This window comes from Cyprinodon variegatus, unplaced genomic scaffold (genome assembly GCF_000732505.1).
Source record: "Cyprinodon variegatus isolate N-32 unplaced genomic scaffold, C_variegatus-1.0 Scaffold356, whole genome shotgun sequence".
Taxonomy (NCBI): Eukaryota; Metazoa; Chordata; class Actinopteri; order Cyprinodontiformes; family Cyprinodontidae; genus Cyprinodon; species Cyprinodon variegatus.
In genome coordinates this window covers 635,056-662,030 of record NW_015150809.1, presented here as the reverse complement: position 1 = coordinate 662,030, position 26,975 = coordinate 635,056, and the positions used below count along the sequence as shown (strand labels likewise).

General features: G+C 38.5%; 1 protein-coding gene across 3 annotated transcripts in view; it reads right to left on the bottom strand.

Annotated features, from left to right (window-relative positions):
- map3k13 (mitogen-activated protein kinase kinase kinase 13) overlaps positions 1-26,975 on the bottom strand; it is a 43,897-nt gene that overhangs the window by 15,777 nt on the left and 1,145 nt on the right. The window contains exon 2 of one of the 3 annotated variants that reach the window (XM_015386110.1): positions 7,024-7,102. The gene's annotated coding sequence lies outside the window, so the exon portion shown is untranslated. Of the gene's footprint in view, positions 1-4,090; positions 4,327-7,023; positions 7,244-26,975 lie in introns of those variants that run through there. The other 2 variants (XM_015386109.1, XM_015386108.1) reach the window with 2 other exon arrangements.

The window sequence follows — 26,975 nt, the reverse complement described above, 5'->3', positions numbered from 1 at the left end:
TATCTTTACAAACAGCAGCTGAAATGTCCAGTTAGTATGAACGCCAGAATGGAGACTCTTCACTTCCACAGACATAACATTTGTGCTCGCATCTGTGCCTATGTGGCTCCTCTCCTCATTAGTAGGAGCCCTGCTGGGACCAACCCATGGGGGGAACCTCTTTTCAGGTGACAGCTGCGCCTCCAACAAAGAACCAATTTAGCGTCTATCCCACCTCATCGTTCATGCGTTACCATGTCGACACAGCATCAATCCTAACCCTATGCTGGCAGTCAAGCTTGATCCCATTCGGTGCTCTGCTTTGTAGAGGCTGAAGGCCAAACTCATGAAGCTGTTGAACACAACCAGCCCCAGAAATGTTGCTTTAATAACAACAATGTGGTGTTTGGAGTAAAATCATTTATTTGCTCTAAAAAAGAAAAGTAAAATGAGAAAATGTTGGTTAAAAGGAAGGATTGAGCTAAATTTAAAGCAAAAAAACAACTAGCCTGACTAAACATTATACCAGAGTTACAACAGACTAGTTAGATCAAGGTAAACACATACGTTAAAATGGCCCAGTCAAAGTCTAGATCTATTAGAAGACTAAAACTCAAACAGATCCTCTCCACTCAACTGATACAACCTCAGTTATCTAGCAAAGAAAAATTCAACGTGTGCTGAACTGGTAGAGCTATAAACACCAGGGATGCGCAGCTCTGAGTGCAGCGTCACATGGTTATAGGAAGTATTGACTTCTCTCAACATCTGAAGCTCATTTCTGGGACAAATACCTGCACTGCAAAGTTTCGGTCCCGCTCCGCCTCCTCTCTCCAGACAAACAGATGGTGAGAGTTGCGCTGGTCTCCACAGAGCATGTGATAGTCTGTTTTTCTCGGTCATAGTTGAAGAGCTAAACTCTGATATCTGTACTTGTTTCCCCAGACTATGGACCGTTCAAGGCCTCTGCTCACTGTGTGAGTAAACAGAGTTATAAAACACAATCCACATACTCAGAATTCTCAGAGGCCAGAGCTATAGTTCAAGTAGTAAAAAGTAGACGGTATTCAGAAGTGAAAAAAGGTTTTGACTGTCACTAGTTTGATTTGATTATATGGATAAATCAGTTTTTCTGTCTCTGTAGAGTCAGCAACAGTAAGCAGGTGAAAGGAATAATCTGCCGGTGTGGGAAACGCAATTTGTAGTTCAAAAATCTCTCCCAATAATCCCTCTTTCTTCCTATTCTGAACCTGCTGGTGACTCATTTGTGCAGAACTAAATACCCAATGATGGCTGGAAAGAAAAGGAGGCCACCTACAACACCTGCTTAGCGGTAGGTTCATTTCAAACACAAACGAGGTCAATGCTTTGACTGGAATCCAAAGCAAAAGACCGGGTGGGGGAAATGTTATTGTTTTTATTTTGCTTGTTTTGTTTTGTTTTGATCAGGTGGATCAGATGGGAGTTTAGCAAACCATGTTGTCAGAGCTGATAGATTCAACGTCATGTTCTGGAGGAATCCGCCAAATGTCTGACACAGAAAGGCTGTGAATCATTAGCTCTCCGAACACACACAGGATTAGAGCCTCAAATAGCCGCAGCTGGTACCAGCCAGAACTGGAGAAAATAAATAACTGAAGAAAAGACACGTCAGCTTCATTCTCCAGGCTCTGAGTGAGGCAGAGCCAGATCGCACGGCCATGCAGAGGCTAATGTCAGCAACTACAGTCTGGGTGAAAAAGCTTTTACATTTATATACCAGGACTTCATTTCCCTTTTTTTTAATGATTAGGCTGTTAAATTATCTTAATTAAAACCAAAATGTGTTAAAATCACTTTGGATTTCAATCTTTCATAATTTATTACTCAAAATGTAAGAGCTGTCCCCCTCTGTGGAGGTTTTTTTTTATGAAACTAGCAATAATTTGAACAAAATTTTGTTTGTTTATGAGTCTTTCAAATTTTTAAGAACCATTAAAACATAATAATTAATTGAGCTCCTTCTTGTTCCTGCAGTCTTAGCCTAATTCTAGCAATGGGATATGTAGGATAAAATACTTCTGTAATCACCCCTAGTTATGGCTGATGAAATGACTACATGTCCTGGTTCTGGGCCTGAGAAACAAATCCAGTGTGGCCAGACATCTTTATTTTGGTCTCATCGATCTAAAGGAAGCTTTGTGTTTCACTCTAACTCACTTATTTGAAAAGAAGAGTCATTCAGCAGAGGAAAAAAAGGCAATAGTTGTTCACTTTTTTCTAAATGTCATGTCAAAAACTTCACCTTTCTAGTTAAGGCCTCTTCAGCCTGATATTTAGCTCTGTGCTAATGCCGTGTTGCTAACCATCGCACAGTTTGATGTCAGGGTGAATTTGCTGCAACATCCAGTACTTGGAATAATACCAGTTGACTTCAATTACAGTGATAAAGATGATTATTCAGCAAATGTAATAAAGAATAAATAAATAAATAAACAGTTGAATCTCCTCTCAATTTGTGATCAATTGCTTAAAACTCGGTTATCTAAAAACCCGGTGATGACCTGGTCATTATATTCAGGTATCCAAAACATTAAAACTGAATTAGGTTGCTCTTTCTTTTTGCAATAACTTTATGCTCGGTGCCAAACTCTTTTAGACTTACATTTCCTAAAAAGCAAAGACATTTATGGACTGGGTGTCACAAAATAGAACCATAAACATTTAGAGCATGGCATAAGCAGCTAACCATATAAAAGGAGTTTAAAATCATCCTTTTGGGTCAGGCAGTAGTTTTAGTTCAAGTAATTAATGACAACTTAAGCATTCTCTCTTTATGGCGAAATAGGTAAAGGGATGGAAGGCTAAAGAGGCGATCGAGGAAAACCATTGGTCCCAATGAAACCAAAACACAAGAAAAAGACTAAAGCAGAATAATCTGAATGAAAAATTAAACAAAAATGACTAGTTTTCTGCAGCTTCTGTTGTTGCCGGCGGCACATTACTGTACTGGCCGAGCTCTGATGGGAAAGCCTCCCAGAGCGACAACAAAGGGCACAAGAGGAGCCGGCTCCGTGTGAACTGGGCCCGTCTGCCCGACGCGACCAGGAGACAACAGCACACACACAACCACAGAAAACAAAACCCTGCAACACCAGAGCAGCTGCCACCACAACAACTACCCTTGTGCTGTTTTAATGGGACGGTCTGCCTGGACTGCTAACAACAAGAACAGAGACAGACCAACATGCATATTACAAGAGGCTGGCTGTGACTGACACCATTTTTTTTTATATGGATGCAAGATGGAAATCCACAAGGCTAAAGAGCAGAAAGTGGGTCATAAGAGTCCAGTGGGACTGGGTCTGCTACAGCAGAAAGCCAGGAAATCAATATACATTAGTGCTCCTGGTGGTTCCAAGCTTTCCATGATCCCTGCCTGGTCTGAGAAACACACATATATAAATCTCAAAGTCGGACTTTATTTAATTTTGGTCCAATTCAAAAACAGAAAAAAAGGATGGAGGAGTGAATCTGCACCACCCCTCCTCTTCCTCTCTTCTAAAGCCCGACCGCTGGCTATTCATCCTCCACAGTTATATAAACATGCTTAGCAGAGGACAGAGGTAGGCATACTCTGAGCTTTCCAGCTGCCGAGCAAACTAAAAGTCTGGTGCAAACAGGAGGAGGAAAAGCAAAGCCACTAAAGCAGGCAGAGTGGGTTCGTTTAGGCTAAATGACACACTCATGATGAGTATGATTTGTGTACAATATTATTAGTCCCAGAAAAACCTTCAGGTTATATTGAAATAATCTGTCTGAGTGAATGAAATAAAAAAACTAAATTGACGAGTGATGCTTTTCCCTACATCACCTGTCCTTCAGAGGGCACAGATAACACTGCATCAAAAAGCAGCAGCGGCGTCACTGCCAAGCCGAAAATAGCTCCAACGCGCACCGACGCACGACTGCTCAACACACTCCTGCAGCACCGCTGCCGAACACACACCAAAACCCCCAGACATACACAAACGGCACGAGCCCCTTCTCTTTTATACATGTATGATAATAGATGCAAATCAGCCAAGAAGGAGAAGGAGAGACACCTTCACATCATTATCAGATTACTCACAACAGACACGGCTCAGATTCATGGTCCCGTCTCGGCTCTGAGGATGGGATGGAGGTCAGTTTGGAAACCCTGGGGAGGAAAACTAGGAAGAGACCAGGAAGAAACGTCCAGAAAGGGACAGAGGGGGAAACAGGCAGGCATCCCTGTGACTCCCGCAGCACCTGAGCTGTGAGTCGGTGGGCGGCGTGGATCCTCTCAGTGTCGCTGAGGACCTGCTCACGTCACGCTTTTCATGAATGGAGGTGTCTGACGCAGCAGAGGTTTCAGCTCGGAGAGCAGGGGGAGGGACGAAGCGGGGAATCATAGGCGGAGCAACGAGAGATGAAATGAAATGAAAGGAGAGGAGAAGAGATGGAGGAGGAGGAGGCAGGGGATAGTGTGTTGGGGGTTGGAGGGGGTATTTTAAAGCAGCACCAGCTGGAAACAGCAGGTTGGGCTGCAGTGGTGTCTCTGTAAGTAGGACAGACCGTTTCTGCACTGGAGAAAATCCGTTTGGACCAAAATCAGTAATCAGTTTGGTCCAAGCCAACTGTGACACATGGCTGTGGGCTGCATGATGCAAAATGAAACATCAGAGCGTGCAGCCGGTCAAATCAAAGCATCTTGTTGAACAGTCACGTGTGGGTGAGGCATAAAAATACCCTTTGTAGCTCGGAGAGACGAATACAGCAGCAGAACATGGTGTTTAAATTCAGCCTTTTAGTAAAGAGTCAGAGATACAAATATGGTGCCCATGAATCTACTGTAGGAGATAAATTCAGTATTATACATATTTATGTGTTTTATCACCGACCATGAAGAAAAATTCAGCTGTAGGACCAGTTCCAATACCAAGAGGAGAATAGATTAAGATAAATGATCTGTAACACCTATAAAAAAATACAAAAAAACTGCTACTGCTGCTCAAAAGGTCTAAAAACGACTGCAAAAATTCAACCAAATATAATTTATATGCTTTTCTTCAACCATTAGGAGACTGCGCTCTCTGACAAAGTGACACTATTTCTAACCAGTTACTGTAACGGCAACTCATTTATGGTTATTAAAGATGAAAAACAAACAAAATACTATTTTCCCCCTTTTCTGATTTTTCTTTTTTGTTTGTTTTCATGTAACTTTACATGGATGACTACAGACATGGACTTTTCAATCAAATGATGCCATAGATATGTGTTTACTAAAACAAGCTTAAATCTGACAACAATGCCAAAAAAATTGATCATTGTGCAGAGGTTTTCCTGTAAGCGTGTTCTTTAAAAAATTCTCTAACTTTAGGGAAGTAAATCAAGTTCACCTACTTAGAAGTGTCAACTAAAATAAGCGTTTGATGCAAAAGTGGATTTATAAACCATTGCATTATGGATGTTTGTTTTTAGACAAAATAACTGACGTAGAAAATCTATTGCAAATATAAAGTGCGGTTGATCGGCAGGGGATGCTCCAATGAAGGCGTTTTGTCTGATGTTGATTAAAGTCACTAAGCTGTTTCTTTGTAGAGTTAAAATGAACACTAATTTGAAATTGATTATCATCAAAGTGATTCATATGCATTAAACATGCGGTTTAAAAAGCTGTAAAATACCACAATACAAGTCCTCAGTATAGGATGAATATTCTGACTGTATCCAAGTAACGCAAACATCCGCTTTATAAACACAGAGTGAGACTGAAAATTATTCATAAACTTAATAACCTTAAAATATTGCTTTTGCTCTACCTAAATCCAAAACTACAGCTGGGAATTCAAATACTAAATCTTTATAGGAAGCTTAACTTTAGTCGGATGGTAAAGAGGCTTTCAAACCTCAAACACAAGGAGCTGATCACAAAACATGAATCCTCACATTATAAGAGGAAACTTGCAAAGTGCTAGTTAGCAAGGCTGATGATTTTTAAGAAGGGAGCAAAAATTACTGTTGAAAGGACTTGTTGAAAGTCTCCTAACAAATTTAACGGAGTTCCAGTTGATCTTGTGGATACAGAAAGTCATTCAAAACTTCTCCTGCTTCATAAACCTGCCAATGCTCTGTGTTAGTTAAGTTTTAGCTGCATTCTAAGGAGTCCAGCAGACAGGAACCTGCTGCAGCTAACAAAGTCTCTCATCCCATTTAACCATCCATCCATCTTCTAACACGCTTAAATCCCAAGTGGGGTTGTGAGGGGTGCTGGTGCCTATCTCCAGCTGTCAATGGGCGAGTCCATCACAGGGTAACACAGAGACAAACTGGACAAACAACCACTCACGCACACACTCACACCTAAGTAGAATTTAGAGAAGCCAAATAACCTAACACACATGTTTTTGGACTGTGGGAGGAAGCCGGAGTACCCGGAGAGAACCCATGCATGCTCAGGGAGAACATGCAAACTCCATGCAGAAAGTTTGCAGAATCGAACCCAGAACTTTCTTGCTGCAAGGCAGCAGTGCTACTCCCTGCACCACTGAGCAGCCCCCCATTTAACCAATCACACAAATAGTAAAAAACTTCAATTGGTTGTGGCAAACCAATAAATCTAAGCTAAATAATGTGGAATTTTGTGTATTGTATTGCAAAAGGGGCAAATGTCGACCAGATCATAAAAACTAAATGTGGCTAAAGAAGTCGCTGTCTAAGAGCAACAATGCAGCTAGGATAAAATAGTCATACCCTCTGATGTTTCCCATTTCAGATGTCATGATCAGAATACCTGGGATCTGCTGACATGTTAGCAGAGTGTAGAAAATAGGTTTTCCACTATATATTTTTTTATGATGGAAAAGCTTACAAGAGCCCTAATGTCAAAATCTGAGGAACTCTTTCCAAAAGATCGTTGAGCATCTCTGGTTTCCCTCTCGAATACCAACACATTCTCTCCAGGTGAGCTTTATTAACCTGCGGCCTCAGCTTCCAATCGTGTTATGTGTCTGAAAGTGTCTGCAGTTGTGCACTGACCTGTCAGGTGGGTCATGAGCATCTCAGATATCTGCACAGTGGGACCTGGTCTCTGGCTTGACTCCTTCTGCCTGCTCACCTGCATGAAAACACAAAGAAGGGAGCTCATAAATGTGAGTGATAGGGTGAGTTTTGTTAGAATTAAGAGCTAAGAGATGGTGCCAAAGACAAAAGGAAGAGGAAAAACTGAGAGGAACAGATGCTCCCCACGGTGTGCTCGTTTCAGGATCTAAACCTCTGGGGACTGAGGAAACAGGGTGGGGCAGCAGGAGTGTAATGATGCAGGGAGCATATTGGGGGGGTTGGGATTTAGGAACACCATTGTCCGTTGTCTGTCCTCAGGCCACACCCCACAGGGGAGCCTGCCAGAGGAGGAGGAGGACTCATTTATTGAGGCGGACTGCTGGCTGAAGAGCCGGTAGCAAGCAGAAAAAGGCGTGAAATGGCATTAAATTGAGTCACAGTGCAGCTGCTTGATGAAGACTCACTAACTGCATGATCTTTGTCACTTTTTACATGTGTTTTTAAGGCAGCTTTCTGAGAAAAACTGAAAGGACTGCGGGAGTAAACCTGGGATACAGAAAGCACAGCAGGGTATTTCCCAAAAAAGAAAACTCCAGTTAAATATTGACCAAGTGAAGGAAAAGCCTTTGATATCCTTGCGGTGGAGGATTCTGAATATCTGACCTGTTTGCTCTGCGAGAACATTGAGCTCCGCTCTGGAGCTGAAACTCCAAAGTCCAGCTGATCATAAGACCTGCGTGCCAACGTGGAAAATGAAAACACAATAAACTGAAGCCAAACATATCTGCTATGTCTTTATTAAATAAAACACTTCTAAAGCAAGATCCTAGAAACAAAAGGAAAAAACAAGATAAACTGAAACAGTTAATTCACGCAAAGAGGTTAATGTGGCATTCAGCTATTTACGGAAATAATATGGTTCATAATAATCTACAAAATCTCTCCACTCAGATCAATACATAAAATTAAAAAGGTGTGAGGTATTCACTCTGATTGCTTTAATAAGTTTAATACAGCTGTTCAGAAAGGTGAGCGATTGATGTTGCTCTGCACTTTGAAAAGGGGAGAATAAGGAGGGAACTAATTCTCAGCAATCACAGAGATTTCTTAACCCATGATGATGATGACGATCTTATCAGCCGATCAGACTCTCTGGAGCATTGCTCTTCGATCTGTGCTGAACGAGGTCCAGTACTGACAAGAACGACCCGCTGGTCCCACACTGGTGGACCCACTGGACACACACTACTCAAAATTACAAAGAAACAAAATGATAGTTGAGTGAACGGCATTAAAGAATACTAATAAATATGAATAATAGGCATGGTATATATATATATATATATATATATATATATATATATATATATATATATATATATATATATATATATATATATGTTTTGATATACATTTAAAAATCATAGATATACATATATAATATGAATATGTGCTAAAAGTGGATGTGATTTGTTGTTGCTCTTTATTAATGATCCAAGATAATCCACTTATTGATTATCATCTCAATATAATAAGTTTAATGTAGACCTGTTTTTTTCCCCATATTTTATCATATAGACACCTTGGTTGGAAGCTTATCCAGTTTTTTTGGCTTCTTTTATTTTATTAATTAATTGTAGCTTTTACGCACTCTGGCAACTTCCATTCAGTCACATGAATTCCTCAGGGGTGGAAATTTGCAACCCAACTGCCCAAATCCAGGTAAATGTAAGAAGTGACAAATAGATTTCAATGATGCACCAGCTACAGTGACAGGTTGTAATTCAAACAGAAAAAAAAAAAATCAAGGCTACTAGTCTTCTTGCATTATCGTTAAATGTAGAGCAGGATTCAGCGATGTTGGTCTTCTAGTGTCACTGTCCGGCAGCTTTTGCATGCATCCCTCCAACAACACACCTGAAACAAACGAATGGTTAATAGCCAGGCCTGTGCTAAACTTACCGACATGCCAAAGAGGTTATCTAGCCTTTTTTTCCCCAGGTGTGTAGCAGGGATGCATGCAAAAGCTGCAGGGCAGTGGCACTGGATGGCTGATATTGCCTACCCCTGGCATAGAGAAACTAAACAGGCTCTCATATCTTATTATAGTAGTACATACTTGACCTCTGCATATTAATGAGGCACACTAGGAGTTCATTTATGCTTTGCGTGCGTAATCTTGCCAGTACAGCATTTGCAGCATTTTATACTTTGTATATAATATTCCAGTGACTGGTTCTAAATTGGCTCATGAAGAAATTTTGTTTATTTAGTTAAACCCATTAAAAGTTAAAATAAAGCCGAACAGTTTCACCAAAAACAAAGCTGTGCTGATTTCTGACTGTGACACATACCCGCCTCCAAAGCATTGTAAGCAGACCACGTGCAGCCCTCCTCACACACTCCCTGACTGATAGAATCCTTCACAATGAGACAATGAACGTCGACATGCCAAACAAACTGCTTAGGAACGGCTCGGGGAAGATGACAAAGAGCTGTTGAGTTTGGTCCCCTACAACGGCGAGCTGCGTTTCAAGGCTGGAGTTAGTGACTGTACGTATGAGTAGGCGAACGGTTTTCACACTTTTAATGTAGCAGATGGTGAGTGAATTAAACAAGGTCGATTTTACTAGAAAAACCTTGCAGAATTATAGACTGTAATCACCATCAATTCCGACAATATCATTTAAAGTTTGAGTTGAGTACTCAAAGTAAAGTGTTTTTTTTCCATCCAAGTTCATTAAAATAATTACCCCAAGATTAACAGCTTTCTTGGTTCCACATTCATCACAAACTCCTCCAGCTTGTCACTGCTCGCTCTCTAAGAAGCCTATAGACTCACTGCCTTTGTAAAAAATGTACAAAAAGCTACTTTATCTGCAACAAACTCAAATAATTACAGTAGAGAAAACCACACTCAGCACTTTACCACTATCCTATATATAATAATGACTTAGTGTGGCTTATTTAAATAAGGACATTGACCGATCAGTTCTCTACTAAGCATAGGAAAGTTGAATTATTAAAATAGTCATGTGTTGTATGGATTGATGACATATAGAGTAAATCATATTTTAAGCTCTTATTTATTGTGTTTTTTTAAGATTAATGTTAAACTGAAAATAAATATAAAACATTTGGTGTCTTGAAAAAAAAATGCTTACATGAGGTCGATAAAAAAAATTCTTAATTCGAAACGCCAGGCTTCTTAAAATTATTTAATTCTTTGTATTTAATCGTTGTCTGGGTCTCCTTCTGCATGGATTACTGCATCGGTGCGGCGTGGCATGGAGGCCTTCAGCCTGTAGGAACACTCCGGGGTAATGGAAGCCCTCTTGACTCTGATAGCAGCCTTTATATTCATTGTTTGTTCTGCTGTATGTCATCTTCTCAAGATGTCATCTACTTGACTTCTAGCAGGCCTTATAGAGGAATATATAACTGCAATTTAAGGCTTTTTAATGCTCTTAGAAATAATTCTGATGCAATCAACAAGTACCCAGGACTCTCATATATATATATATATATATATATATATATATATATATATATATATATATATATATATATATATATAAATAACTTTCTTGCTACTTTAGTTGAAATTTGCATTTTCCTATTCTCTATTTTACTCCGCCTTGAGCTTTTTTTCCCCCAACATACAGCTTTGCGATCAACAGGAAGCAGTTCCTCAGTACATTTTTTTGTGCAGTGCCATAAAGTCAAAGTGTTTTGCTTGACAACCCTCTCAAACCTGTTTTAGCTTTGTTCTACCACACTTTCTTCCTAGTCAGCCTAGAAATAAAAACATGGTAAAATTAAAACATTTCTTCAAACTTTAATCAACCAGGATTAGGAGTAATTACGAGGTAAACTGTAATTCACACCCTTCGGAATACACCTGGGTGAGAATCAAATATATAAACACCAATTAAAAAAGTCTTAATCTAGTTACTGGATATCATCTTATTACTACCAACTAGAGCTGAAACAATTAATCGTGTTTAATCAAAATAACTGTCAACTAATTTAGTAATTAATTAATCGTTAAATGGAGTATGGAGACTCTAAAACATGTCTTTAGCTGATAGAGCGACCCACTTAGAGCAGTAATTATACCTAAATTGTAAAAAAAAAAAATATATATATATAAACATTTTGCATTTACATTTTTTAAAATATTCTTCTGTCAAAATATTCTTCCTCAAGTGGAAATGTTTGAGTTTCACCTGGTTTTATTTTGTAAAAAGTCTTCTTGAAAGAATCTTTGACAATCGGATTATTAGTCAACAGGCCAATCAATTTGCAAAATAAACGTTAGTTGCAGCCCTACCCCCAACTACTTTAATGTCCATGTCCCAGTATTTGGATGATTAAATCTATAACAAAAAGCAGCAGAGAGAAAGAAAAACAAATATACTATAGTGAATAATGATGTTCAGAATCCTAAAGCAAAACTCGAATATAACATCAGCAATGCTGCCATTTTTGAAGGCTAAGTAGTTTAAAGGAAACTTGCTGATAAACTGATATTAACACTAAAGAACATTTCTGAACTAAGCTCATAAATGTTCTGCTTAGATTTAATTACTTCAGTTTAAGCAAAATAGTTAATGTAAGCCACTGACTGATAAAATACTCAGTGAGTTTACTCAGAAGTTTGGAAACCTTTCATTTGTAGACGGTAAACAATGAGGTTTTCAAATATTTTCAAAACACAAATAAAAGAAGAATCTGACCTCTGCTTCTCAATCCGCCTCATTTCTCAGATTGCAAAACATGTCTATCTCTGCCTCCATCATCCAAAGCCCTCCGACACGAAGCGCAGCCAGCCAGAGCTCCATGTGCTTCGGCTCCACAACCGAACGCAGCAGAGCTGTAAACCACACTGACCTGTCTCTGTTATGCACACTCATTACTATTTCACCGGCAGCGGAACAGCAGCATTGACAGCTCCTGTGTCCCCTTCATTAATAAGAGACAAAGCAGCATTGCACACAGAAATCTTACCTTTCCAATCTGCCAGCACAGGCAAGGGCCCAGATACAGACGCTATTACATCCACACATCTATAATTACTAACAAATGCCCTATACTGCCAGGATTGCTGGCTACAAGCCTGTAATGAGACTATTGCATGATTTCAGATTGTTTACAGCTCTTAGATAAAGAAATGAAAACAGAACGACGGCTCCAAACAAAACACAGACCAATAACCTCAGCAATATCCTTTAGACTAACATGAAAACAACAGTTACTGAAGCAAACATATTCTAAGCCCATCCATGTGAAGAGATTAATACCTACAACTTGAGGTGATGACAATCAAAAATCTTAATCATGTGTTTCATTCTTCTGTCATCATGTTTTCTTATTACAACCAAAACTTAAGAGATTGTATTGTTTTTCTTTATTTTCTTTCGTATTAATCAACAAAAAGTAGCACACTGCACTTAAGGAGATGAAGAACAACACAAGATATTCCCCACAGTCTGATACTGCCACCACTGTGCCTCTCCATGGCCACAGTTATATCAGTGTTTTTTTGTAAAATACAGCTCAATATTTCTGTGTCGTTAACATGGTTTATGGCTTATTACATTAAGAGGTAAACTAATAGCTGCTTTGTTTCTTGATTTTCTTTCCTTTTAAGCTTCCATCCATTTAAGTGACATTTTAAGCATCAGTGGAGCAATAACATTATAGGCCTTAACATTACTTTTCGTTCAATTCTCCTTTCTTAAAAATATAATTTTATCTCCAAAATTTTTTCCCCTCATTTAATTATTTATTTCAGAGGAATAGATATTTACAAGATATTTCAATAAAATAGAACGGAATAGATTAGAATAGTACAGAATAAAATACAATAGAATCAATCTTTACTTTCCCACAATGGAGACCTTTAGACTGAGTAACCTGATGTTACATTTTCTATTGCAAAGCCATTTTTGTCTAATGCAAATACAAAAACGCAACAACAAAAATCAAACCTAAAACAGGTTAGCCAAATAAATTAAATAATTTCTTTATTTCCATTTGTCTTCTTTCTTTGGTGAGTGAAACATCTGCAACCAAAATAATTATTTATTAGTCATAACCTCGGGTCATTTCCTGTTTGGAGACCAACATGCTCATTTATTGATAACTGTTCTGCAAACCCCCTCATTAGTGTAACACAATAAGGGAGAGTAAACTGCATTAGACCCTAATGAAGAACAGCTTTGAGAGCTACATGTTATTCAAACTGTAACTAAAATACAGTTTTTTAGAGACTGAAATTTAAATGCTTTCTTTTTTATTCCATGGATGTTTTTTTGCCTTGGAAAAATAGAAACATTTTCTTAGAAAACGAGAAAACCCATTCATTACTAAAATGAAACCTTCATTTTCCCCACAATGGGAAAATCTGGATGTTACCATGGCAAAAAAAAAAACAAAACAGAAAATATCTAACAACTAAACAACTAAATAAAATTTAAGAAAGAACAAACATTTAAAGATTAAAGATCTACGATGACGACGGTTGCAGAACCTCTGCACAGAGACAGATTTGACGGTTGCAGAGGCTATGCGTCAGAAGTATAAATTGGCCTTAAAGGTCTATCAAGATGGCCGCCCAAAGACGATGGCAGCTGTTTAGCCGTATGAGAACTGGCAACTTGCTATGTCTATTCACAAACAGAACAAGCTATGTTAGAAACAGAGGAAAACTAATGATGGCTACCACTGTCAACTAGCAGAGTTTTAGCTTTAGCATTAGCAGTTTGGATAACTGTGACACAATTAACCAGGTTTTGAGGACAATATGGATATTTTCTGTGGTTAAGTGAGAGGAAATCAGGGAAAAATCAGGGATTAATGCAACAAAAGATAATTTTTGTGCAAACTCTCACTGGAATCCAGTGTACTGGAACTTAAAGCAAAATCAAGAGCATATTTAAGAGAAGACTTGTTGCTTCTCCAAGAATCTTTTTTTTTGGAAGCACTAAGACATACAGTTCCTGGTATTATTTGCAGAGATCCCTTATTCCAAAAACTTATTTCAGGGAGATGCGTATCGAACCTCCCCCGAACCCCCCAAGGAGACTCCCGGAACTTCCTGGAGACTTGGGATGTCTGTATTTTCAACCAGGACATGAATACAGAGTACAAAAACAGCAGAATACGGTATAATTAAGATCAAGATTTCTTTAACGAAGCAGACTTTTACTAAGCTAGCAAGATAAAAGCATCTATTGGTGGTCCTCTCCACTGCAGGCTCCAGAGGGCATGCTTTCAGGGATTTTGTTATTTTTGCATCTTTCTGTTAGCAGTTCAGTCTTTGTTCTTTATCTATGTACGGCTCGACATTTGAACAGTGTTCAGGGGCAGCATTTCTTTTTTTAAGGATGAAATCATATAAATGTGTATTACCCTGGGTATCACTTGTGAAGGATGAAGATCTTCATGTTTAACTAAGTTGAAATCAGACTTTTAGAGTGTATTCCAGCTAATTTTTCCAACAACTCAAATAATGTGGTGACATTATGAGCAAACCTGTTTTGATAAAATGAGAATTAGTTTGCACGCAAACCCAGGTGATTTCTTTGGTTTTACATAAACAAAGCAAGTTCTGCCCACAACAACCTGTGTCATTGGGAGATAATTCTGGAGAGATGGCGGTGCTGAGTCCGCCACATTTCATCCCCTGACCAATCTACACCAAGAGGAAAATTGCATAACAATAACCACTCTACACCCCCAGACGATTCATCCAGCTCCACTGCAACAATCCGTATCCCTATTTTGTCTTAATGGCAAGTCCAAAGCGGGCTGCAGGAGCAAACGCATGAGAAGCAGCAGGCATAAAGCCTCCCTCTGAAATGCATTCACCTAGTAATCCTAAGCGTGATTTAGCAGATTGCGTGCAGAGTCATGCTGCTGTGCACAGAAGCTTCTCTTAGATAACAGCAACAGATTTTAATGCTGTCCAGTACTCTTCTTTGAAATCCATGAGAATAATAGGACTGTTAAGAGTCTGAAGAAATGTTATTCTTCTGCCCTTTGATTATGTAAACAGAAAAAAAGACTATAGGCAGACGGGTCATCCTGACATTATATTGGCATAACTGGAAACACATTTTAACAGACAGAAATACAAAGTCAAGGGAGGACCCCAGGGCAAAGATACAGAGTACAACACAACCAAGGTCAACAGACCATGTAAGCTATTTTCCCAGTCATGTGTTGCACATAAAACAAAAAAACATTTTATTCACTTTTTGCACAAGGATAAAATCGTCTATTAGTTTTTAGAAACTTTATCTTCATTAGGAAAAACTGGAATACTGTGGAGCACCTTATATTAGTGAAGTTCACCGTACAGAACTAAAGACACAAGAGTCCAATCAGTATTTTCCAAACTTCTCAGCTTCAAACAAACAATGGTACTACTAGGCAGAGATGAGTGGCTCTCAATATTGCCATCTGAAGTAAACAAACAGCACTAATGAGCTCATTAAACAGAGACAGATAAGCAAGACAAACAACCTCCGAGGCTGTGAAGGGCCCACTGATGTTTTTTTTTTTCATTTGATTTTTAAATTCTGCACATGGGCAATGCAGGGTTGGCAGAAACACTAACCTGAAGGACGATTAGATAAGAACAAACAAGTTGGTGTAGTTCCCAAGAATCACAACGTAAACATATGCTTACTGCTTCCTGTTTTCACTCCATTGGAATAATAATATTTAAAGATAAGCAGGTGAGATATACACGGAAATCAACAGGTGACCAGTATTAACTTTTGAAGAGTATTTTTTTGGAGCAACATGAAGTTTGTGGATGATCTAAAATCCCTAATGTTGGTAACCTGATATGTCTGATTGATCACGTGCAACTCTAAGTCCATTATTAATCTGGAAAGCTTCCATCAAATCTGTTCAGTAAAAGAAGTATGTTCAGCAGAACCTTTCAAGCTGATTGGTCAAAGTTTGTTTTTTGCAAATAATGGTAACAAATGGAATGTTAATGTTTTTCTTTCTGATATGAAATTGTGGATTCTTATTAAACAGAGGTAATAGCAGCANTGTACCCCGCCTCTTGCCCATTGACTGCTGGAGATAGGCACCAGCGACCCCAATTGGGACAAGCGTGTAAGATAATGGATGGATGGTAACAAATTTAATGTTAATGTTTTTCTTTCTGATATGAAATTGTGGATTCTTATTAAACAGAGGTAATAGCAGCAGCTATATTACGTCCTATTTTGATAGGACTGTGGGCTTTGCAGCTCTTTCTTTCCTCACAGCTAAAGCTCCGCTTTAAATTATAATACTGCAAAGTGATTGGCTGACACCTTTTGGGTCAAACTCAAACGATTTAAACCAAAGTAACTTTGTTTTTTTTTTATTTTAACATGTATTAAAGTCACATCTGCTGTGTTACAGATTAACTTCTACCCATTTTAAACAAATTATGTTCAAGAGAAATGCAAGAAAAAGCTTCAATTCCAAATAAATATAATGTTATAATATAAGGTCAACCAAAAGAAAAAGAAATTCAATCAAACAAAGCAAATCAAAAAGTGTCCCACTTGGCAAAAGGTCACGCATGTATTTTTTTAATAGATATATTTTGCAGTAGAGACATGGTATGTTTAACCTACGTCCAAAAACAGACTCTCTTTGCAAGTCAACGCGTACATATGCCTGTATGTTTAGATGCACGTGTGGTAAAAAGTGACACCTTAAACGTGATATTTTTTTACGCATTTGTCTCTCTGCCCTTATTCATAGGGCAGACCTGACACCTCTTTCTTTTAGAACAAGTTAGTCTTACCAGGGTTGTGGTTGTTGTGGGTGACATTGAGGCAGGACTGGTAAAAGACATGCAGACAATGATGCTCTTAACGTTGCTCTAAGCGTGGATGGCGTGCTGGGGGAGCTTTGCTGCTGCTGGGTCATGGGGCAACTGTTTCCTTTGCTCGATGTCCGCCTTGACAGGGGAACTTTCTGTCTCCTTAATAGACAATTTTTTTGATTGATTTCCTTGATCAATAAGTGTTCACAACATGAAAGAATTGTGTGGAAATAATATAATTGAACTTTATTAATCTCACACAGGAGAAAGTGTGGGGTTAGGGCTCTTGCTCAGGGATTCAGAGTGCACTTTGGGGATTGAACCGGGTGCTTGAAACCTTCTCAGAGCACAAGCGCACTGCTCTTACCACCAGGAAGATGCACGGAGGAATTTGTAAAAAGACTCTCAATGTGCTCAGCTGGAGAGTGTATGTGACGGTCAGTTAGTCCAGGTTGGTCGCTCCTTTGTTTTTGTCTTAATCCAGGATGACCATGAGCTTCCTGTCACTTCCTGATGACACATCTGCATCTCTGTGAAGACTTAAGAGTAATTCCTTTTGTCTTCTGTTTCCTCTGTCTAAGAGTTATTGCTAGATTCATTGATTGATTGATTTTATTGATCTCACGGTGGAGAAATTGTGGAGATTTGTGCATTCCAGGAAGTTCAGGAGCACCATGTAGGCATTCCTCATCAAAATCATGGACTATTTTTACCTTCATGGCTTTTCAAAGCAATTACTTTAGTGTGAAAAAAGGCAGATCAAAAACAGATCAAAACATGTCTTGTTGCCAATTAATGTCATCACAGCAAACGTAGTGATCCCACTTAGACGACATTTTAAAGCAGCTGCCGTGCCACGAAAGTCCGGATGTACTGAGGAGGTACTGCAGCTTCCAAAACAGTGACCTCAGATGTCTCTATGTCTTCAGGTTGATACTAGTCAGGAACCTGCTCATCCATAATACAATGCTAGATATGATCAAAAGCTCGGCTTAAATTAAGTCATCTTCTTATTGTTGATACCCACATGCCTGCATATCTTTGGCTGTTTTATCAAAGAGGCAAAGACAGAAGTCTCTGCCCAAAACTTCACTCAGAGAATCAAAGTAAAACAATCCAGGGCGTGCTTTAGCGGTGCAGCGGTTACCGCACACGAGGCCGACCAGGGTTTGAATCCGGCCAGTGGTCCTTTGCCGCATGTCCCTCACCCTCTCTCATACCCCTTTTCCTGTCGGTCTACTGTCAGAAAAACGAGCCACTAGTGCCGTAAAATCCCCAAAAATTAAGTTAATAAACTAATAATTATCTGCCTCTGCTGAAGTTTTTCTTCCATTTTAGTCTAACAGAGCTGTACCATAATTTCCTTATTATCTGAGCTGCATCAGCCCACCATTACTCACACAAACATGGGCACACATTAAGGCCGCGGTCTATGAATAACAGTGCATCCTGGTTGTTTATGTCCCCATTCTAAAGGCGCACACTTCAGAGGTCAGGGGCAGTAGAATACAGCTTGTATGACTCTGGTTCTTGCTCCTCCACTCGTGTGTGTTAATTTGCTCCCCGTGAGGAGCTCCAGGCTGTGGTAATTATAGAAGTCGGCTAGGACAAATATCAAGAGAGAGGAGTATATTTAAAACAGAGCGCTGCATGGATACAGTATTTTTGGGTTCAAAGAACAACAGAGAAAAAAGGTTGCATGCACAAAACTATTGTGGTAAAGGCTTTTAAATCTTTGTAAAGAAGGCATGTCTCCCTTTTCAACAATGCAGAGTTAATCTAAGCCCCTCGCAGCCGCAAATGTAATACCCCATCCCCAATATGAAAGGATATAGAGCTTAACCCAGTTCTAAGGAAAATCCCAGTCCTTAAACAGGCTGACCAGCAGTCCTGTGTCCAGTACAGATTCTCTACAAGCTAACGGGACAGACAAGTCCAGAAAATGGGCAATCTTTAAATTCCTATTCAAGCTGAGAGAAAGTTAGTGGTATTTACTGATCTGATAGAGAATTGAGGAGTGATAATAAGACTTGGGCTTGTACGTTTGTGTGGAGTCCTGAGGTCATGGGTGCGGACATGGCTAGAAGACAGGCTCCAATGGCGTCATTACCGAAATGTCATTCAGCAGGAAGGAAAAGGAGGAGACGGCCTGAGGGAGGCAGGGAAAGTGAGGAAGATGATGGAGATGGAGATGAGGGAAAGACTTTCAGATTTCTCCTTCAGCCCAGCTTTTGTTCTTTGGTTGTTTCCACTCATCGAATCTTTAAAGGCTGCGTGCATCATGAACCCTCAGCACATCAATGCTATTTATAACCGCTGTAAAGCCTCGGTTCACCAGATACGCCAACCTAAATAAATGGTTTCTGCAATTATAATCTTACTTATTTCAACAACAACTTCTCATTTGAGTGCAGTGATAAATTGACCTATAGCCAGCGCCAACTACCCTCAGACCATATTAGAAAGTATTCCTGCATATCCAGAATAAAGCTGTTATACCTCTTGGATAAGAGCACTGTTTAATTCCTCATTGGAAACTCATACCTAACAAAACATGGCCTAAACTGACAGGTCAGGCAAGAATATTAATCTGAGATAATGACAAGGGGCCTTTGGTAACTCTGGAGGAGCTGCAAGGTCCACAGCTCAGGTGGAAAAGCATTCAACTTCAACTTTTTGTCACAAACAATGATAGAAAGACCCAACTGAAAATTGCCAAACTCAAATTCGACATTTTTTGCCAACATAAAAAAACAAATTCCATAGAAAACATTTGGTACCCCAGAGTGAAACATGGTGGTGGCAGTATCATGTTAACAGGAGACCGTTGCTTCAGCAAGGACAGAAAAGCTGCTTGGGCGATGGATAACCCTCCAGCAGAACAAGGATCTAAAAATACAGTCAGGCTTATACAGGAAAGATGTAAATCAATATTCTGATAAAGTGTTAGAGTAATTAAAATTTTAGGGCAAATTCTAATAAGGAGACTGAGAATGACTAGAAAATATTCCTCAGGCACTATCAATCTAATCCGATAAAGCTTGAGCTATTTTGCAAAGAATGGGAAAAAATGTGTGTAATGTAAATGTAAATCCCTTTATTATCCCATAATAGGGATTCTTTCCTTTTTCTTTTCCGGAATCTGCTTAAGTACCTCTTTTTGTTATCCATTGTTGCTAACACATTGTACGTAACGGTTATGGTTTTAATCTACGCTCTGGGTTACCCATAGTTCCAAGCAGTAGGAAAAAAATGAAATACTCAAATACATCATTCTTTTAAGACCTTAATTGCGGTTTGAAACATATTATAGGGGTGTATTTTTTTTACCAACCGTCTAATGAACTATACACAGTTATTAACATACTAATTAAAAGTACCACTGTCTGCTTTGCTATTGGTGTCGTGTTTTAACGTCTCACTATTATGTTGAAATCTGGCATGTGTTGCGGTATAAATACGTTCCGGTGCGGTCAGTCACTTTAGGATCAGGCGGGTTTAAGAAGAATTTTCGCACCATCACATCTAAAAAGATGTATCTTAGTTTACAATTGCGTAGGGGGCCCACCAGGTGTCAGTGATGGGGCCCCAAAGAGGTCGGGGGCCACTAAGCAACTGCTGTCTCTGCTTACCGATATTTATGCCACTGGGTTTACGTTAACATCACAAGCCTGTGACACTTGGTTTCTGCTTCACAACAAACCCGAAATAAAAATAGATTTAACTCTTTAAGTGTTTCTAACTAAATGTTTATACACCAGCTGTTTTAGTTTTATTTCATGCGAGGAACTTTATTTAATGTAAAAATGTACTTTTATAGCTAATTTAGTGATAAGATTTTTTTTGTTTTAATAATACACCTTGGATAAAAAATATCAGTTGAGAGATCTTCGGTAATCTCAAAGGTAATATTAATCCTATAATTTTCGGGTTAGTTATCAGTAATTAAAGTTACAAAATCTGGTGCGGAATCAGCCTAATGTCACACAACACAATCTATACAAACACAACACACACGCCAGTGTTTTCCGTAACCCTGCTTTAATCTCTTTAAACACAAATCTGCAAATGGATGCGTGATTTACGGTAACAGAAGCTCTCCGCTTTCTATTTGCAGTCCAAGCAGACTTGGCAGATTTCACCCAAGCATGCTTTGGTTTCATGCAAAACCACATGCATCCAGCGTATCCTAATACCCACAGAGTGGAGGAAACGGCAACTCTCTGCTTAAACATCAATAATCCAAACTTCAGTTTGTTTCTAGGAAACCTTAAATGATTGCCCTGTTGAAGTTTGGACATTAAGATTGAATTTTCTTATCAGAGGAGAATTTTGTGTTTAAATAAAACGTCAGCAAACAAACACTATGAAACTAAATCACTCTCAAGTAGTTGCGTTCAGCCATATAAACCACAGGCTGATAGAGCTGTGGAGCTGCAACTATATTAATGTGACCTAAAACAGGCCGGGCAACGGTCCAGGACTGGGATTAAAGAGATCAGACCAGCTGCAAGGCTGCACTGCTCCTGCTGCTACACATGTCAATTACATTAATACAGCCTCCTGTCCGGACGCCAGCATCGGCAGCAACCGATGCCGCTGCTGGCACTCAGGACTGAGGCGCACACATGTGCAGGTGTTTTTGAACTCAGCTCTATGTTGCGGCAGCAACATCTCCCTCCGAGGGGATCAACTTATTCAGGATTTGAGGGTTAAACTACTTAAAGGATAACAGCAGCAACATTCTGTCATTTTCTCATTGTGATTAAATACCCTGAAAAAGGCTGAGTATGAGTTAGTTCATCCTTAAAAAAAAAATCTACTGAAAATATGCCTAACGCCTGGACTTTTCCACACTTCTTCATGCTAAAACAATAATCTACATTTTTCAGAGGGATTCCTAGAGAAACAGAAAACGAATACATCACTGAAGTGACGTGGAGGGAAATCATCTCTCATGTCGTAGAAATAAAAAGTAAAAAGAAGTGTGAACTGGAATTGTCTACTTTGTACCACCCTCCATTCTGGCCTCCTATTGAGGCAGTTATTAGCCAGGTTTTCATATCAAGTGAAATAATGCTGTACTTTCAATCAGATCTGGCTCAACTGCTGTGTTTAAACCACTTATCAAGGCCCGTTATATTTTAAAGAGTAAATGAACCTCTTAATATCTACCTTTTTTTCTGGGAAATACGCCTATTTTTCATACCAAAATGGAAAAGCATTTAACTGAGGAACTGTAAGCCCAAATTACATGTGTGATACATTATTTGAAAGCTAAAACCTTCTAGTTTCTGAATATATACATGAACATTGGGTGAGTAAAACATCCAAGCTGCATCAAGCCCAAGCTGCATCAGTTCAAACATGACTCAAATTTGTTTTTTGTTTTTTTAACAGCAGTAATAAAGACATGCTTGCTTGTTGTGGCTGCTTTGTCATGCTACATTTCAACATGCTGCTATAATTGTGCTTTGGTGCTCGCTAGGTCCATAAAATAACTAGGTAGTTTAATTGTGGAGAATCTAAGCTTTCCAACGATGTCTAACATTTCTATGTTAGTAAATATTTTACCAGTGTAATTTTCATGCATTCTGAGTTATTATTTATAAACGCTTTAAAACGGTTCACTGGCGACCCGCGTGGGTTTTGAGAGGTTAATTATTAACTATATAAAGTAAATAGCTCAAAAAAGTTGTAAATTTTTTGCCTAAATGTATTTTTGTTGTATATAGTTTCTCTTCTGTGATAAACTTCTTTTGACATTAAAACTTAAAACACATTTCAGCAGAAAACAATTTTCTTAATTTCATTTGTATATTTCAGTTATTTCAAGGTAAACTTTCACATTTACAACTGCGGGATGAAACATAATCTAAAAAAACAACACGACATTTATAAAAATCCAAAAAGGTTTATTTGATTATGCTGCAAAAATAATTAAGCAGCAGCAAAAGACCCAGTTTGACTTGAATCTGGCATGTTTTCTATTCCATGAAGTATTACACATATTATTACAAGTATATGTATAATATATTTTAAATTGTATTCATTATTACATTTATTTACTTATTAAATATTACTATAGATATGCTTCCAGTTATAATTGTGGCTTTTTGCGGGTTGCTTGCATCTGTATTGTCTCTTTTAAGATGGCTGTAGGCATAAAAAAAAGTGATAAATACTTTATACTGACAAAATATTGTTTGCAATATTAAACCTTTGAGCCATTGATTAACATGCAGCAGGTGGAGCATGTATGGAGAAATAAATGGTCTATTTGAATGCATTGGCCTTCAAATGATCAGTTTGTTGGGTTCTTGTTTCCACTTTATTGTATCTATTGTTGTTTATGTTCATTTATTCTATTTATAAATGTGAACACCGCGTGAATTATTTTAAGATTCACGGGCTGATTACTTAATCAGGATTCAACTTTAGTGCAAAGAGTTCACAATTATTTTAACAGTTTTTTGTTATTTTTAACTAGTGTTGCATCAATACCAATAGCAGTATCGGGCGGGGCCCCGATCTAGCCCTAAAATGGTGGTATCGGCCAGTACTAACAAATAGGGCATCAATACCATTTTGAGATCTCAAAGTTTATTCAATTATTGTCACCAATTCCAGGTAGGCAATAAAAAGTTCTACTGGATTGACTGTTTATTAATCTTTCTCCTGCTTCACAAAGGTAGACAGCAGCTTGACAAAGCCATGATGGCAATTATTTTACATCCGAGTAATATGCAGTTCTTTATATATACACACACTCATCAGTTTCAAACAGATGGTATCGGTATGGTATCGGCCAATACTGCACAGCCGGGTATCGGATATCGGTATCGGGGCCAAAAAATGGCATCGGTGCAACACTATTTTTAAGAGTATTTTAAGAATATGTCTTTGTTAAGACAGATAGTTGAGGTTTTATTTTCAAAAATATATATATCAATCCTTGAATATTCATATTTCTAAACTTACCTCCCACTTTATATAAAATTAAAACATGTAAAGTTTTTTCCAAGTTTTATCAGTATGCTGAAACAATACATCATAATGGCCTATTACATATTATCTCGATAAAAGGCATAAAAAAAAAATACACAAGGCCATTTGAAAGTTTGAGGTGTAGAAATAAAACCAAAAATGAAGCCCAAAAGCAAATTTCATTCACACAAAGAGAAGCAAACAGTAAAAGTGCTGAGGACCAGACTGGTTATTATACTTGGCACAGAGCTGGGTATTTCCAGCACTGGGAGGCTGAACTGAGATAAAGATGTTTTTTTCTGTTTATCACCATGACGGAATGTGCCTCCACACGCACTAATGCAACTCTGGCAAGGAGGGACTATTAACCGATTTGCTATTGATTAAACAGAAACTACTTCAACAAGCATCAAACTTTTACACATATAAACCAAAACATCCTTAAGGTATTGATATTGGCCCGGTGCTATATCAGCAATAATCATGCATACTTTTTTTGTGTGTGGAATGATAGATAAGCTTGATCAAGTAAAACAACACCTAAGACCATCAGGTATAAGAACAACAACATTTCCTATTCAAAGAGTTACATAAACTCTAAACAAGAGCAGATAGAAATGAAGTGTTTCTATGAGCTTTCTAATATTGGAGGTTTTACATGCAGGCTGATATATTCCGATATTCATTTTTTAGCTGTTATTGAACCGATTTCTAATATCAATATCGGATCGGGACAGTCCAAGCTGTAAGGTACTACATCAGTCAGTAGGTCCTGTGAGAAGATGTCGAATGTTGCATGGAGCGCCATGGGCTTTTTCCATCTGCATTCCAAAATGCAAGACTAATTTGGCTACTGGAAGGCGATTCGCTCAAATTTGCAACATACATCCTGTAGCTGTCAAACAGAGTCCCCCTCTTTCACATTGTCTTTCGTAAGCCGTTTTTGCTTTGATGAAATTAAATTAAACAAACAGCAAAGAGGGGAAAATCCCACCATCGTTCTTATAACTACACACCTTAAGAGGAGGGAGTTGTTGCTTCATTCACTGGCGGTTAATACCGCTCATTAAATGTTCCTGCCTCCATGGTTATTTGGCCAAAATGGCTTGTGCCGACCTGTTTCCACCAGTTTTTTTTATGCAGAATTGGGTTTTATGAGACAGACTACGACAATAAACTCTTATGAAAAGTGGTATAAAGATAACTTTTATTTAGACACACAAATACACTTTGTTGTATGTCAATTTGTTGAAACACTTGCGGCTTCTTTTCTGACATTAAAGCCGGGCACACACTATATATATATATATATATATATATATATATATATATATATATATATATATATATATATATATATATATATATATATGGCACTAGAGTTTCAAAAGCTTTCACCGTTCTGATAACTGTGATTTACTATGAAAACATTGATTAGCTGATAGTGTTTGCAAGCCTCTAAAATAGAAGGTAGTTTGCATTCTTTTCCATGCAGCGTTGGACTTTTTTAAAAACAGTATTTGTTTATATTTATCTAACTAAGTGCGATGATAAATGAAGAAATTAAGTTCTTACAATAAATATGTGATAAACCTGTTTATCCCATTTGCCTCATCTGTATTGTAAGCAGCTGATGTTGATGTTTATTTTTTTTACTGGAAAGCTGAAACCTACTGAAATAAAATACAAAAGTAAAACAGTCACTCAGACACAATCATCCCTAATGTGTAGCTGCATTAGTGTGCTGTAGTTCAGGTGTTTTCTGTGTGCGTGCCTCTCTGTGTTAGCAGGAGGGGAGGCTGCATTTGGCTCATTGGTGCTGAGTGTGAACTGTGGCTGCACTGCTCTGGTAAAGCACGTGGACACTTACTGGAAGCTCAGCACAATGAGGGAGGAACACGATGCTGCTTCTGCTGGCAACAGCAAACACATAAACACACAGGCAGAGTCCACCGCTCAGACAGTTAACTCTCTCCTCTGTCAGAGGATGGAGACAGGATGAGGGGAGGTCAGACCATGACGCTGTTGTGACATGAAGCCTTCATGAAAGATGGATGAATGATTGTGTTTGATTTGTTTCAGATGGACTATGAGTGGAGCTGCTCGGCTTGCAGAAGGCTTTATCACAATGTCCACAGCACTCTGTGTCAGTTTTAGCATCTGGACTACAAGAAATATACATCCCAACAGGTCATTGATGGCGGATTCCTTTTTGCAATGTTAAATATTTCTTCAGATAAACAACAAAGCATGTGATTTCCTGGCTTGCAGGCACTGCAGGTTATCATGTTCATGTTAGATCAATTTTCCAAGCCCAGCACATCAAACAGTCCAAAAAAATCAATACCAAGATGAGGAATCATTAAAAACTTGTATATACTTGAGGTCTGTCCTACAGGTCTTCAGTTCCCATAAAACGACACATTACTGTTATCTGGAAAGCTTGTAAATAAAGGCAGCAATCATGAAACAGGCTGATGTACGCTTTTTAAGTGACCCTTTAGCTTATGTTATTGCACAATTTACTGCAATTGACCATTTAAATTGATGCTTAATTAGTGTTTATGGTGTATCTATTTGGAACATGTTTTAATGGTTGCAGTCAGCAGAAATGGTTTTACATTACAAAAGCTGCATATGTTCATACGTTTAGTCCTAAAATAAAATGGGGCTAAGAAAAAAACAACAACACTTTCTGTATGGGCTGGTTATAAACGAGGAGCGTCGGTGAATGCTTTAACTTGAAAGGATCATGCAAAAGTTAAATGGAAAAGGGAAGCCATTAGGAGTATGCACTGAACAATGTATGATTTAAATATCAAAAGGCTGAATTTATTTTCAGTGACTATCCTGCTCCTCAACAGAACTTTACTCAACTTTGCTCCATTTGACACACGAGGCTCTCACCATGCACTCTACTTAAGAAAAAAAAAGAGAAAAAATACTAAAAAAATGTGTGTATCTGCATATAGCATAGTTATAGAGAAAACCAAAATTATCAATAAAACTATGAGCTGAACAACAACTAAAGATTCTGATCAGTGCATTTCTAGTATCTTATTTATTAAGCAGATCTATCTCTCTCTCTCTCTCTCTC